General features: G+C 39.2%; 1 long non-coding RNA gene across 1 annotated transcript; it reads right to left on the bottom strand.

The window, feature by feature from the left end:
• Positions 1 to 6,747: 6,747 nt before the first annotated feature.
• LOC134732666 (uncharacterized) lies at positions 6,748 to 9,634 on the bottom strand. The gene is made up of 3 exons (XR_010116086.1): positions 9,558 to 9,634; positions 8,131 to 8,267; positions 6,748 to 6,926 (listed from the first exon to the last, which is right to left on the bottom strand). It is a non-coding gene; the product is annotated as an uncharacterized lncRNA (long non-coding RNA).
• Between the last annotated feature and the right edge of the window lie 1,366 nt (positions 9,635 to 11,000).

Here is an 11,000-nt window from a genome sequence, read left to right as displayed (position 1 = left end):
AGAATTCTTGGAAAAGAATTTCTTTGCTCCATTGATAATTTGTGGAAATCACTTTAGCTATTAGAGCACTGCAGCTTCAGATGGGTTTTAACAGATATTCCGAAATCTCTTCATTTTGTTTTTTTGTTTTGTTTTGTTTTGTTTGAGACGGAGTCTCGCTCTGTCGCCAGGCTGGAGTGCAGTGGCACCATCTCGGCTCACTGCAACCTCTGCCTCCGGGGCTCAAGCAATTCTCCTGCCTCAGCCTCCTGAGTAGCTGAGATTACAGGCACGCGCCATGACACCCAGCTAATTTTTGTATATTTAGTAGAGATGGGGTTTCATCATGTTGGCCAGGATGGTCTCGATCTCCCAACCTCGTGATCCACCTGCCTCTGACCTCCCAAAGTGCTGCGATTACAGGCATGAACCACTGCGCCAGGCCCTTGTTTTTTTGTTTTTAATAGTAATAGATGCAAGGTCTCACTATGTTGCCCAGGCCGGTCTTGAAACAAAATCTCTTCTAACAAAATACAAGTGTATAGGGTAAGATGGCATCCATCCTTTAAACTTAGTCATTATACTTCTGTCTTTAAAGAAAAAAAGACTTAATGTTCTCAAACTACTCAGACCTAGCCAGTACACTGTACCAATGTTAGTTAGCTGTAAATTATTCTTTTTTTTTTTTTTTTTGAGACGGAGTTTTGCTCTTGTCGCTCAGGCTAGAGTGCAGTGGTGGTGTGATCTTGGCTCACTGCAACCTCTGCCTCCCGGGTTCAAGCAATTCTCCTGCCTCAGCCTCCAGAGTAGCTGGGACTACAGGCATGTGCCACCATGCCCAGCTAATTTTGTATTTTTAGTAGAGACGGGGTTTCACCATGTTGGCCAGGCTGGTCTCCAACTCCCGACCTCAGGTGATCTGCCTGCCTCGGCCTCGCAAAGTGCTGGGATTACAGGTATGAGCCACTGCGCCTGGCCAGATTATTCATTCTTAATGGATGTCTACACTGTGTCAAGGCACTATTCCAGATCTGATAACACAGTAATAAGCAAAACAGACACAATACATGCCTTTGCGGAGCTTCATTCTGGTTGGGGAAATGGACAAGTACATTAATAAATAAATAAAAGACTATCTGACATTGACAAATACTACAAATACAATGAAACAGGCTAATGAGGCAATGGCATTCTGAATTCAGATAACACAAACAGACAATAAAATTTCTTTGAGAAAAAAATCCATGTCCTATTTATCCTTCTTAAGACCCCTGGTATCTACTACAATGCTTGATATTTGGTAGATGTGCACTTTTTTTTTGCAGTTGAATTAATTCTAAATGCAAAAAAAAATAAACAAATAAGACATCACCAAAGCAAGAACTTTGAAATAAAGGATTAGAAATTCACCAATAATGCTTAAACTCTTTTGCAGTCAAATTTCTAATACAAATGGCAACCTGCACAGGAAAAGCACTCAGAGCTGCTCTCTGCCAAAGGATGGAGCTTCTATCATTCTGATCAGGGCACTGCACAAAATGCTCCCAGTCTGTCTAAACTCTGATCTACTCTGCTCCCTGGAAGGAAGGGGGTACTGGCTTCAATTTGATTCAGATTTATTACGGCAGGACATACAATTGCTTCATTACTGCTGGACTTGAGGGAGATTCAGAATGAAACCTAGGTGTTAAAAGCCATTTGATGCTGAACTCTCAGCCATACCTCCTGAGGGGTCAACTGAGACACCAAGTGGAGAAAGAAGTCATTCTCTCATGGACAGCAGGCTGCTGAAACAGTGTCCCTTCTGACTGGCCAATCAATAGCACATTACAAGAACAGGCAAAGAGAGGTCACAGGTTCCAACAGGAGGTGTTAGGTCATTTATTTATTTATTTAAGTTGTTGGTGTAGTTCCTCCAGACATGTCTATTAGAGAAAGAAGGGTAGGATTGGTTTTTGTAGTTTGTATTTGTGATAAAATTCTGTGTTTGTGTCACACTGGTCTCTGCCTATTTATAATTTTTTTTAAATGCAATGTCCATACAGCAGAAATAAAATTTCATAAAATCATTCATTAGAGTAGTATTTACATTGTACTGTTAGTAGAAATTGTTTATTTACAACTTAGGTTTTCTATTTATTAGGATCATTAGTAGGAAACAACATTCTCACTTCTACAGGGCAACTTGATGTCACAGACGGAGCACTGGGATCTGAATTTCTATCTGAGCTCACTCACGCACTGGCTCTGGGACTTCTGGCTTTGTGGTCACATCTGAACTTTGGCTTTTTCCTCTCTTAGAGGAATGAGCTTGGAAAATTACCTATCTTCCCCTAGCTTCCACCCCCACCTCCATAAAATGAGTATGACAATATGAACTTCAAAGTTTTTATGATGACTGTTAGCATCATAAATGTCAATCATTTATGTATCATTATGTCCATCATATGATGCCAATATGTATTAGTTTGCTAGGGCTGCCACAATAAGATGCCCCAGAGTGGGTGGCTTAAACAACAGAAATGTATTTTCTGACAGTTTTGGAGGCTGGAAGTCCAACATCAAGGTCCTAGCAGGAGCGGATTCCTCTAAGGCCACTCGGCTTGCAGATGGCCATCCTCTTGCTGGTTTTTCATATGTATACACATATGTATACTTGTGTCCCTGGTGTCTCTTCCTCTTCTTATAAGGACACTGGTCATATTGGATTGGGGCCCCACCCTAATGGCCTCCCTTTAAATTCTTTCAAGGACTTGTCTCTAAATATGGTTAAATTCTGGGGGTTGGGACTGCAACATACGAATTTTGGGAGGACACAATTCAGTTCATAACATAACGTTTATAAGGTGTATAATAAATTAGATTCCTTTCTTTTTCCCTTAATTTTACAAATTGGCCTAAATCAGCAGGTTTCAAAGTGTGGCCACAGATCCTTGAAGGTCAACAAGATCCTTTCAGGGGATTTGTGAGATCAGAACTATTTTTATACTAATATCAAGATGCTATTTGCCTGTCAGGGTTGACTTTTGCACTGATAGTGCTAAAGCAATGGTGAATAAAACCACTGGCCCCTTAATACGCATCAAGGCAGTGGCACCAAACTTTGCTTATAGTCATTGTATTCTTCAATATCATACACTTAAAGTAAAAAAAAAAAAAAAAAAAAAAAGGAAAAAAGCACCAATTTAACTAAGTGTCTTTGATGAAGCAGTTATTGATTTTATTAAATTTCAACCCTTGAATACACGTGTTTTAAATATTTTGTGTGATGAAATGGAGTGCACACATGAAGTACTGCTTCATACCAAAGTACAATGGTTGTCTCAAGGAAAAGCACCTATGTGGCTGAGTTGCAGCTGACCTAGCCACCCTTGTCACAAAGCACCAACCAGTTTTCTGTTAAGACTTTCAGACTTACAAACTTTGATTTGAGGAAGTTTAACTTGCAGACAAACTATGATTATTGAGACTTTGGTATGTAATGACATTTTCTTGAAAATGAACTAAGTGGACCTCTCAACTGAAGGGAAAAAAAGAACCTGTGTTTTTCAGTATTTGTCCTCAATAATAAAGTGGGAGCTTTCAGGTAAAAATTAGAATTTTGGAAACTTGTATCTGCCACCATGAGATTAACAGATTTCCAATGTTTAAATACTTTCCTTACATGGCTGGTGGTGATATTAAAAAATATGATTTTTTGCCAAAATTTGGAAGCTCTGCATAGCCCAGCGAAACATTGTTTTCCAAATAACCAATGCATCCTTTTACAAAATCAGGCATGGGTAAAGAAATTCATTCAAAGTGCAAGGTAGACCAATAGATTTTAAAGTAAAAGTTCATTGATTTCGTTTCATAATCTATATTATTGAGCTTTGTTGCAGAACCAAAGAAGAATATCTACAGTTTTCTAAGATGATGAAAATATACTTCTTTTCCAACTACATATCTGTGTGAGGCCAAATGGAATGGTTACTGAGTTTCCTCCCCCTACCTCTAAAAAATATTGATAACTGCTAGCCTAGACCAACGTCTCCCAAGGCACAGTATACACACTGCTGGTCATGCATAAGATGGTTCTAACAAAAGCATACATAAACTTTTTAAGGTTTTTATAATTGCAAATTTACTTTAATTGACTTTTGCAAATTATACTGGTTTTCCATGTTATAGTTTTACAAAGCTTTCTTTTTTCATACATTTACTTATATTAAAAAGTGAATTTAATGGAAACATGCAGATATGGTAAAAATGGTGGCAGTTGAATGTGAATGACTGATGTATGGGAAGCCCTGATCCCAGGATGTATTTTCAAAAGCATGTATTGCACTGAGTTATTTTTTCTAACTTCAGCCTTCTCACCCAACATTTTTACATATTAACTATTATCATGAATGTGAGAAAATATTTTAAATGGTCCATTTTCAAGGCATGATACATCTAAGTACTGGCGGCCAGCCTGTGGATGTAACAAACCGCACATCTCATGCACCTAGAAGGTCAGGATAAGTGAACAGAATGTAGACGAGGGGTCAGCCTATAAAAGGGAAGAAACTTTCATTATCGGGAAATAGAAACTTAAGCAGGGAAGGGGGTGGGGTATAACCTTATAAGGGGGAATCATGAAACTTAGGCAACATCCGGGAAGATTGTAACCCCACAGTACTCAACCAATGAGGAACTAGGGGAGGGACTTGCGTGCTAGGAGACAAATTACCTTCTGTAACTGCCCCGGATGTGCCTGCCTACCAAACACGCCATCTTGCAAGACCACCATTAAAAGTCTTGCTTTCACTGTTCTTCGTGTCTCCGAGTCCATTCTTTGGGTTTGGACAGGTGAATGTGTGTTTCTCACAATGAAGAAATAGAATTTACTCACAGTACAAATTATTCAACTTCTCATTCAGACCACAAAGTTCTATTTGAGGCCTGGATAATTAGTTTGATTTAGCTATCTGCAGTAACAATTTGAAGTCTCCAATTCGTTCTGGATTTTGTAGACATAGTTCTCATTACACAGCTGGTAATATTACTTGGTGAAATAGAAAATATTACTTATCAGTTCTTTTACTTTAATCTCATCTTCTATCTACAAGCTCTGTCAAGCCCTAGGCTTCCTTTAAATTAGAAAACCCCCCAAATTCATGCTGTATGGACAATGACTGATACCTCCATTCACTTTCTAACTCCATGGAAAGTGGTTCAGGAGCCAGTCTTGAGAAATAGGGTAGTTCGGGGAACAGAGTGCTGAAGGCAGCATCTGGAGATTTGGGTTCTTCCCATGACACTGACCCAATTTTGCCTTGAGGCTTTGGGCAAAACTCAAATCTCTCTAGCCCTGGCTTTCTGTATCTGCAAAACAAGGAGTTGAACTAAATAATTTTTCAGTTCAAACAGCCTGACTCAGAAAAGGACTAGAAAGAGCTTGTCAGGGAGCCATTTCTCTAGGGGACTGCAGAGGAAAGGGAGCATTCAGCCCCTCAAGAGGCACCACTCAGGACACTGAATGCCAGACTCTGCCTTTGCGGACATGGACTCCATTTCCATTTGAACGGTGTTATTTTATCTTAATCTGTTACTCTGCAGTGGCACCGAAACCTAATATAATTAAAAGAAGGGGGTGGACATATTGAATGGGTGGCAAGGCGTGGCTGCCCGAGCCCCAGGAACTGTGAATTCTAATCTTGGCTCTGTTGCTGTCTCAGGACACACCATGTACCGTTTCTAAAACCTAGGCAGCTTCTGGACAACATCGTTAGCCTATCTCACAGGACTGTTGTGGGAAATAATTTGCAAAAATAGCAGTGTAAAACAGTTTGCAAAATGAAGTGCTAAACTGAAACTTGGGCAACATGCTGCGTATTCCTATTCTGTCCAGCTAACTAATAAATACAAATTTGCTATTAGTTGAAAAGTCCTTAAGAATATAACTACTTAATCAATACAACACCAGCAGCCTGACGAATTAGCGTGAAGCCACAAGCCTGAGACCTGCAAGAAATTAAATTGGTGCTTAACAGAAATTGGACTGTGAGCAAGATAATTTCTGGAAATTTAAATTTCAACCCACAAAACCTGAACCACATTATACACTTTTAGGTCTAGGTGCACGTAATGGCTAGGTCCACACTGCTGTTACACATATTACAAGCAAATGTGAGAAGACAAACAAAAATGTTTTGGGGAACTCAGAAATTTTTTAAATCTATCTGCAAAGTCGACATGCAAAATATGCTTTTATAATGAATTTTAAAAGATACTTTACAAATTTTTTTAAGTTGCTATTATTGCTCTAAGTAAATTTGTCTTTTAAAATTGTTTCATTTAAACTAGGCAATTTAAGAATTAAGAACTGGAGAGAAAGAGAAAGAAGTTTATTTTGATGCTCATTTCTCTTTCCTCTAAGTCCTATACAAGCAATTGAACAAAAGACTTGCAAAACTGAGGTTGACAAAGGTGTGTGTGTGTGTGTGTGTGTGTACATGTATGTACACACACAGAAGTCAGGAAAACAGCTGGAATAGTTGAGTTGTGCTAGACCTCTCCTGAGCATTGTGGTTGGTCATTCCTCTGGTGGGTCTGTTTTTCTGTTTACCTTTTCTTGGGCATAAAAGCTAGCCATATCTTTAGGGCAGCCTCCTTAAAGGAAGTGCTTTGATTCTGGCGTAATGAAAGGTCTGAATAAATGAATGCTAAGAGTTTCTGTCAGCTCTGTGTTCCTGAGGACTCCCCCTCTGCCAGCCTAACACGTCTTGCAAACTTACCAACAGTCTGTCCCCCCGAGGGCCAGCAGAAGGTTTCCTTGATTGCCCTTGTTCTTTTGCTGGATGCAAAGGTTTAGTCATGGTCAGATTCCCTTGCCTCATTTCCATGGAGTTAAACTAAATGACAATCTGGCACTCCATCTTGTCTCGCAGTCAGCAAGAAATGGCAGCTCCACGGAGACTGATCTGAAGGGAAAATAAACTTTTTTTGCTAGAAGCAGCCAACCCAGACATTTCTTATTCCACAGGTAGTCGATAAAGTATTAATGACTGCAGAGATTTGAAAGGCCCCAGACACAGAGGCTATTCTAGGCTTTCTCTTCCTGGTTTGCCCTTTAGATCACTTTATATCTATAGGCAAATGTCACTCAAGAAGCAAACTCCAGAATTAGTTATCCCAAATGACACAAAGAGAGTAGACTTCCTGTTTCCCATTATTTCACTGTAGGGAGCTGAAAAACAGCAATTCTTTGCAACTTGCAAGGCCATGGCAAAAGAAAAGAAAACTCGGGGCAAGAGGAGAATGAGAAAGAGAGAAAGGAGAATTAAACTTCTCTGATTATCAACTGGAAATAAGTCAAACAATGATACACATGCCAGGTATGTGTATCATTGTGTATCACAGAGCTCTGTGGAAATCTTCATTCCTTTATGGCTGTTAAGCAGGATCATTTTAACAGCTGTTTCTTTGACATTACTTGTTGGCATCTAAAAATATGCCAGAAGCTGTAATGCAGGCCAGAGATGAAACTTCCATTTTTTCCAAGTGTTTTCCCTTTTCTTTTGAAACCTAGTAACCAACAAATAACACATTAATTCCTTGAGCAATGAAATTAAACAAAGTAGGATTAATGTCCACTTCACTAAAATGAATCAAATGAAATAAATATGTGATTGAAACTTGTCAGAATTAGAGAAAATAACCTGCTTATATGCAATTTTTGAAATGAGCACCTCAGGTACATTTAGTGAATTTTGCTGGAAGAATGTGAAAAATGAATAGTTCTCCATGGAATTTCTGTTAGATGGTCTCTAAAACAGCACCCTGATCAAACCGTCCCTCTCCCATTAAAAAAACAAAGTCAAAGCCAAAGGAAGAATTCCTAAAAGTTAGGAAATCAAATGTTTATTTTTGCTATTGTTTTCATACTAAATAGGAGCATGAAAGAAATCTTTCACTCCGCAGCTGTATCTAATTTAAAATGAAGCTCCCCAAAGAGGAGTGAAGAGGATGTGATCAGGAGCAGTTAAACATGGATGCTAATATTTTGTGAGGCATCTGGTACTGTTCCACCACCTAGAATTCTAAGAATTAAATTAGTAGATTCAGTTCTGCCAAAGTTATCAAATTATTTGTCCAAAGGATTGTGCAAAGCAGGCCCCTCCTTACCAACATCTGCTCTACCCATCCAGTGAGGACCAAAGATGACCATCTATTTAATTTGTGGAGATGGTACGTTTCACCCGTTGCTGGTCTGGCTGAACACTGCACCTTTCATCATCAAAGTCCTCAGTTATTGCATGAATCTGCAGAGAACAGTAATAAACTACTTCATCTTTAGGTCCATATAGAGATAATTCAAATATTTGATTTGAATTGTAAAATACTTACATATTTCACGAGTATGTTAAAAATGTTTTAGCACCTGTGTCACCATTTTAAGTGAACACCCAAGAACCTCAGCAGCAAATAAATGAATGTAGTACTTTTTTGGGGCATGGGGGAGAACATAAAAGGAAAAGTAGTAGGGGTTTTCTTACTACTTGTTATATTCAGAGCCTTTTAATTTGTTTGAGAAATATTATTTAATACTAGAAAACGTGGTAATCCTATCAAGCCTGACTGTCCATCCTTGATGCATGTTGGAATCAGATGACAGACAATGGGCAAAATCTGTTAGGCTAAAAAGCTGAAATGAAAAGTTGCCAGGGATTTTACTTGCCAATGTCTCGCAAGACGTAAGGAATGAATGACTATTTATCAGTCTGGGATATGTGCAATTTGGCTTTTGCACGTAGGAATTTCTCTTCCCTCCTACCAAAATGAAAACTGGAGTTTGAGGGTGCATTAACCATACTGGATTCAAAGACAACTGACTGGAACCTGACCAGCGAGGATGTGGCTGTGTAGCTCAAATTTATGACGGTGCATCTGCTGTGAGTGGTGTCTTGAATGGAGGCCAGGCCCTCTTCCGTCAGCCACATCCATATGCTACGCATGTGTTCACTGTACGCACACTTTTTAAATTTAGCTCTTGTGGGTACATGTTCTACACTTTCCCCCTGTACATGATTTTTTAAAAATATGCTTTAGAAAATATACACAATCTTTTCAAAGGCTTTGCTGACTCACTGGGGGTTCTTTTGAATGTTTTCCTTTTGAAAGCCTTCAATTTAGGTAGTCAAAAGTGTGTGACAAAAGCCACCCTTAGTCTACTAAGATTAAAATCTACTGCTCATTTTAAAATAGCTATTTTGTGATGGTCTGTCAAAAAACTTCTTTTTTTCTATCCAGAAGCAGACTACCGCTCTTTTTGATAGACTACAACATAGTGAGAAAAGATAGGAAAACAATCATCCTGACCAGTTTGGGCCAGTTTATGTGTTAGTCTTCCAAACATCTTGCATTTTACAGTTTAGTGACAGGACAACACAGGTTTCAGTACAACTGTCAGTATGACTGCCTCCGAAGTGTCTCCCTAGGGAGATGGAGATTCAGACATTTGTGATGTAAAAATTCAAACAACTATGTTGTCCATTAGATTAATTTCCATAGCTCCTTTTTCTAATGGCTGAGTTGTGAATCAAAGTTATTACCTGGGTCAGGCATTCCTGGAACAAGATTGTGAAATTGGTTGGCTGCAACTTTCCTGGAGGCTTGCGTTTTCATCTGACTTTTCGTGATTATATTTTATCATCTTCTTTGCACCTTAGAAAACAAAAAGGCATTATTATTGTGGGTGTTTATAAATATGCTCCTATTTAGCACTTTTTTTTTTAAGATGGAGCCTCCCTCTGTCACCCAGGCTGGAGTGCAGTGGTGCGATCTTGGCTCACTGCAACCTCCACCTCCCGGGTTCATGCCATTCTCCTGCCACAGCCTCCTGAGTAGCTGGGATTACAAGTGCCTGCCACCACGCCTGTCTAATTTTTATTTATTTTATTTTATTATTTTTTTTTTAGTAGAGACAGGCTTCCATTATGTTGGCCAGGATGGTCTTGAATTCCTGTCCTCAAGTGATCTGCCCACCTCGGCCTCACAAAGTGCTGGGATTACAGGTGTGAGCCACCGCGCCCAGCCCCTATTTAGCATTTAAATGCATACTTTCAAAATGTTCAATTTGTATTTCCCTTGATCCTGAAATCACAGTTCTATTTTTCTTTTTCTATAGACAGATAAGATAGACAACTATGCTTTCATTTTATTATAATTCCTGGAAGGCCAGGACAATGCTTTCTTTCATTTTGATTTTTTTCTTTCTTCTCTTTTATCTTACTCTCTTCATGACATCTACAGTCTTATGCACACAGAAAGCATTCTTTTTTTTGTGTGTGTGTGAGACAGTCTCACTCTGTCCACCAGGCTGGAGTACAGTGGTGTGATCTCGGCTCACTGCAACCTCTGCCCCCTGGGTTGAAGCGATTCTCCTGCCTCGGCCTCCCAAGTAGCTGAGATTACGGGCACCTGCCACCGCACCCAGCTAATTTTTGTATTTTTAGTAGAGACAGGGTTTCACCATCTTGGCCAGGCTGGTCTTGAACTCCTGACCTGGTGATCCACCCGCCTTGGCCTCCCAAAGTGCCGGGATTTCAGGCGTGACACACTGTGCCTGGCTAGAAAGCATTCTTGATTAGCTGTGTTTCCCTCTTCTCTTATTACCAAGCCTAAGATTTGGGAAACAATAGCTTCCAAAGTAGTTTTCATCTAATCTCTTAAATCATTAGAAAAATGCACCCAATAATACAATGTGAAATACAGGATTTACATTTTAAATATATATTTGGATACTTATCTCCTCTGAAACACCCTTTAAAAGACAAACTACATCAAACTTTTCGAAGTAATTCTTAGCGTTATTGGAAATGTTCACACTTTTGGAATGGTTGACAGAAAAATAATTGGATGACAGTCACATAATTTATTAATTCAGTAAATTCAGCCTGTTAAATAAACCAGTTTGGGTTATCATATGAAACGAAACATCTAAGTATTTCACGTTCAGCCAATTAGCTTACCATCAAATAGCCAGCCATGAATTA

Source organism: Symphalangus syndactylus, chromosome 2 (genome assembly GCF_028878055.3).
Source record: "Symphalangus syndactylus isolate Jambi chromosome 2, NHGRI_mSymSyn1-v2.1_pri, whole genome shotgun sequence".
In the NCBI taxonomy this organism is placed as follows: domain Eukaryota; kingdom Metazoa; phylum Chordata; class Mammalia; order Primates; family Hylobatidae; genus Symphalangus; species Symphalangus syndactylus.
The sequence above is the reverse complement of the archived record's forward strand: the minus strand, read 5'-3'. Positions and strand labels throughout refer to the sequence as shown.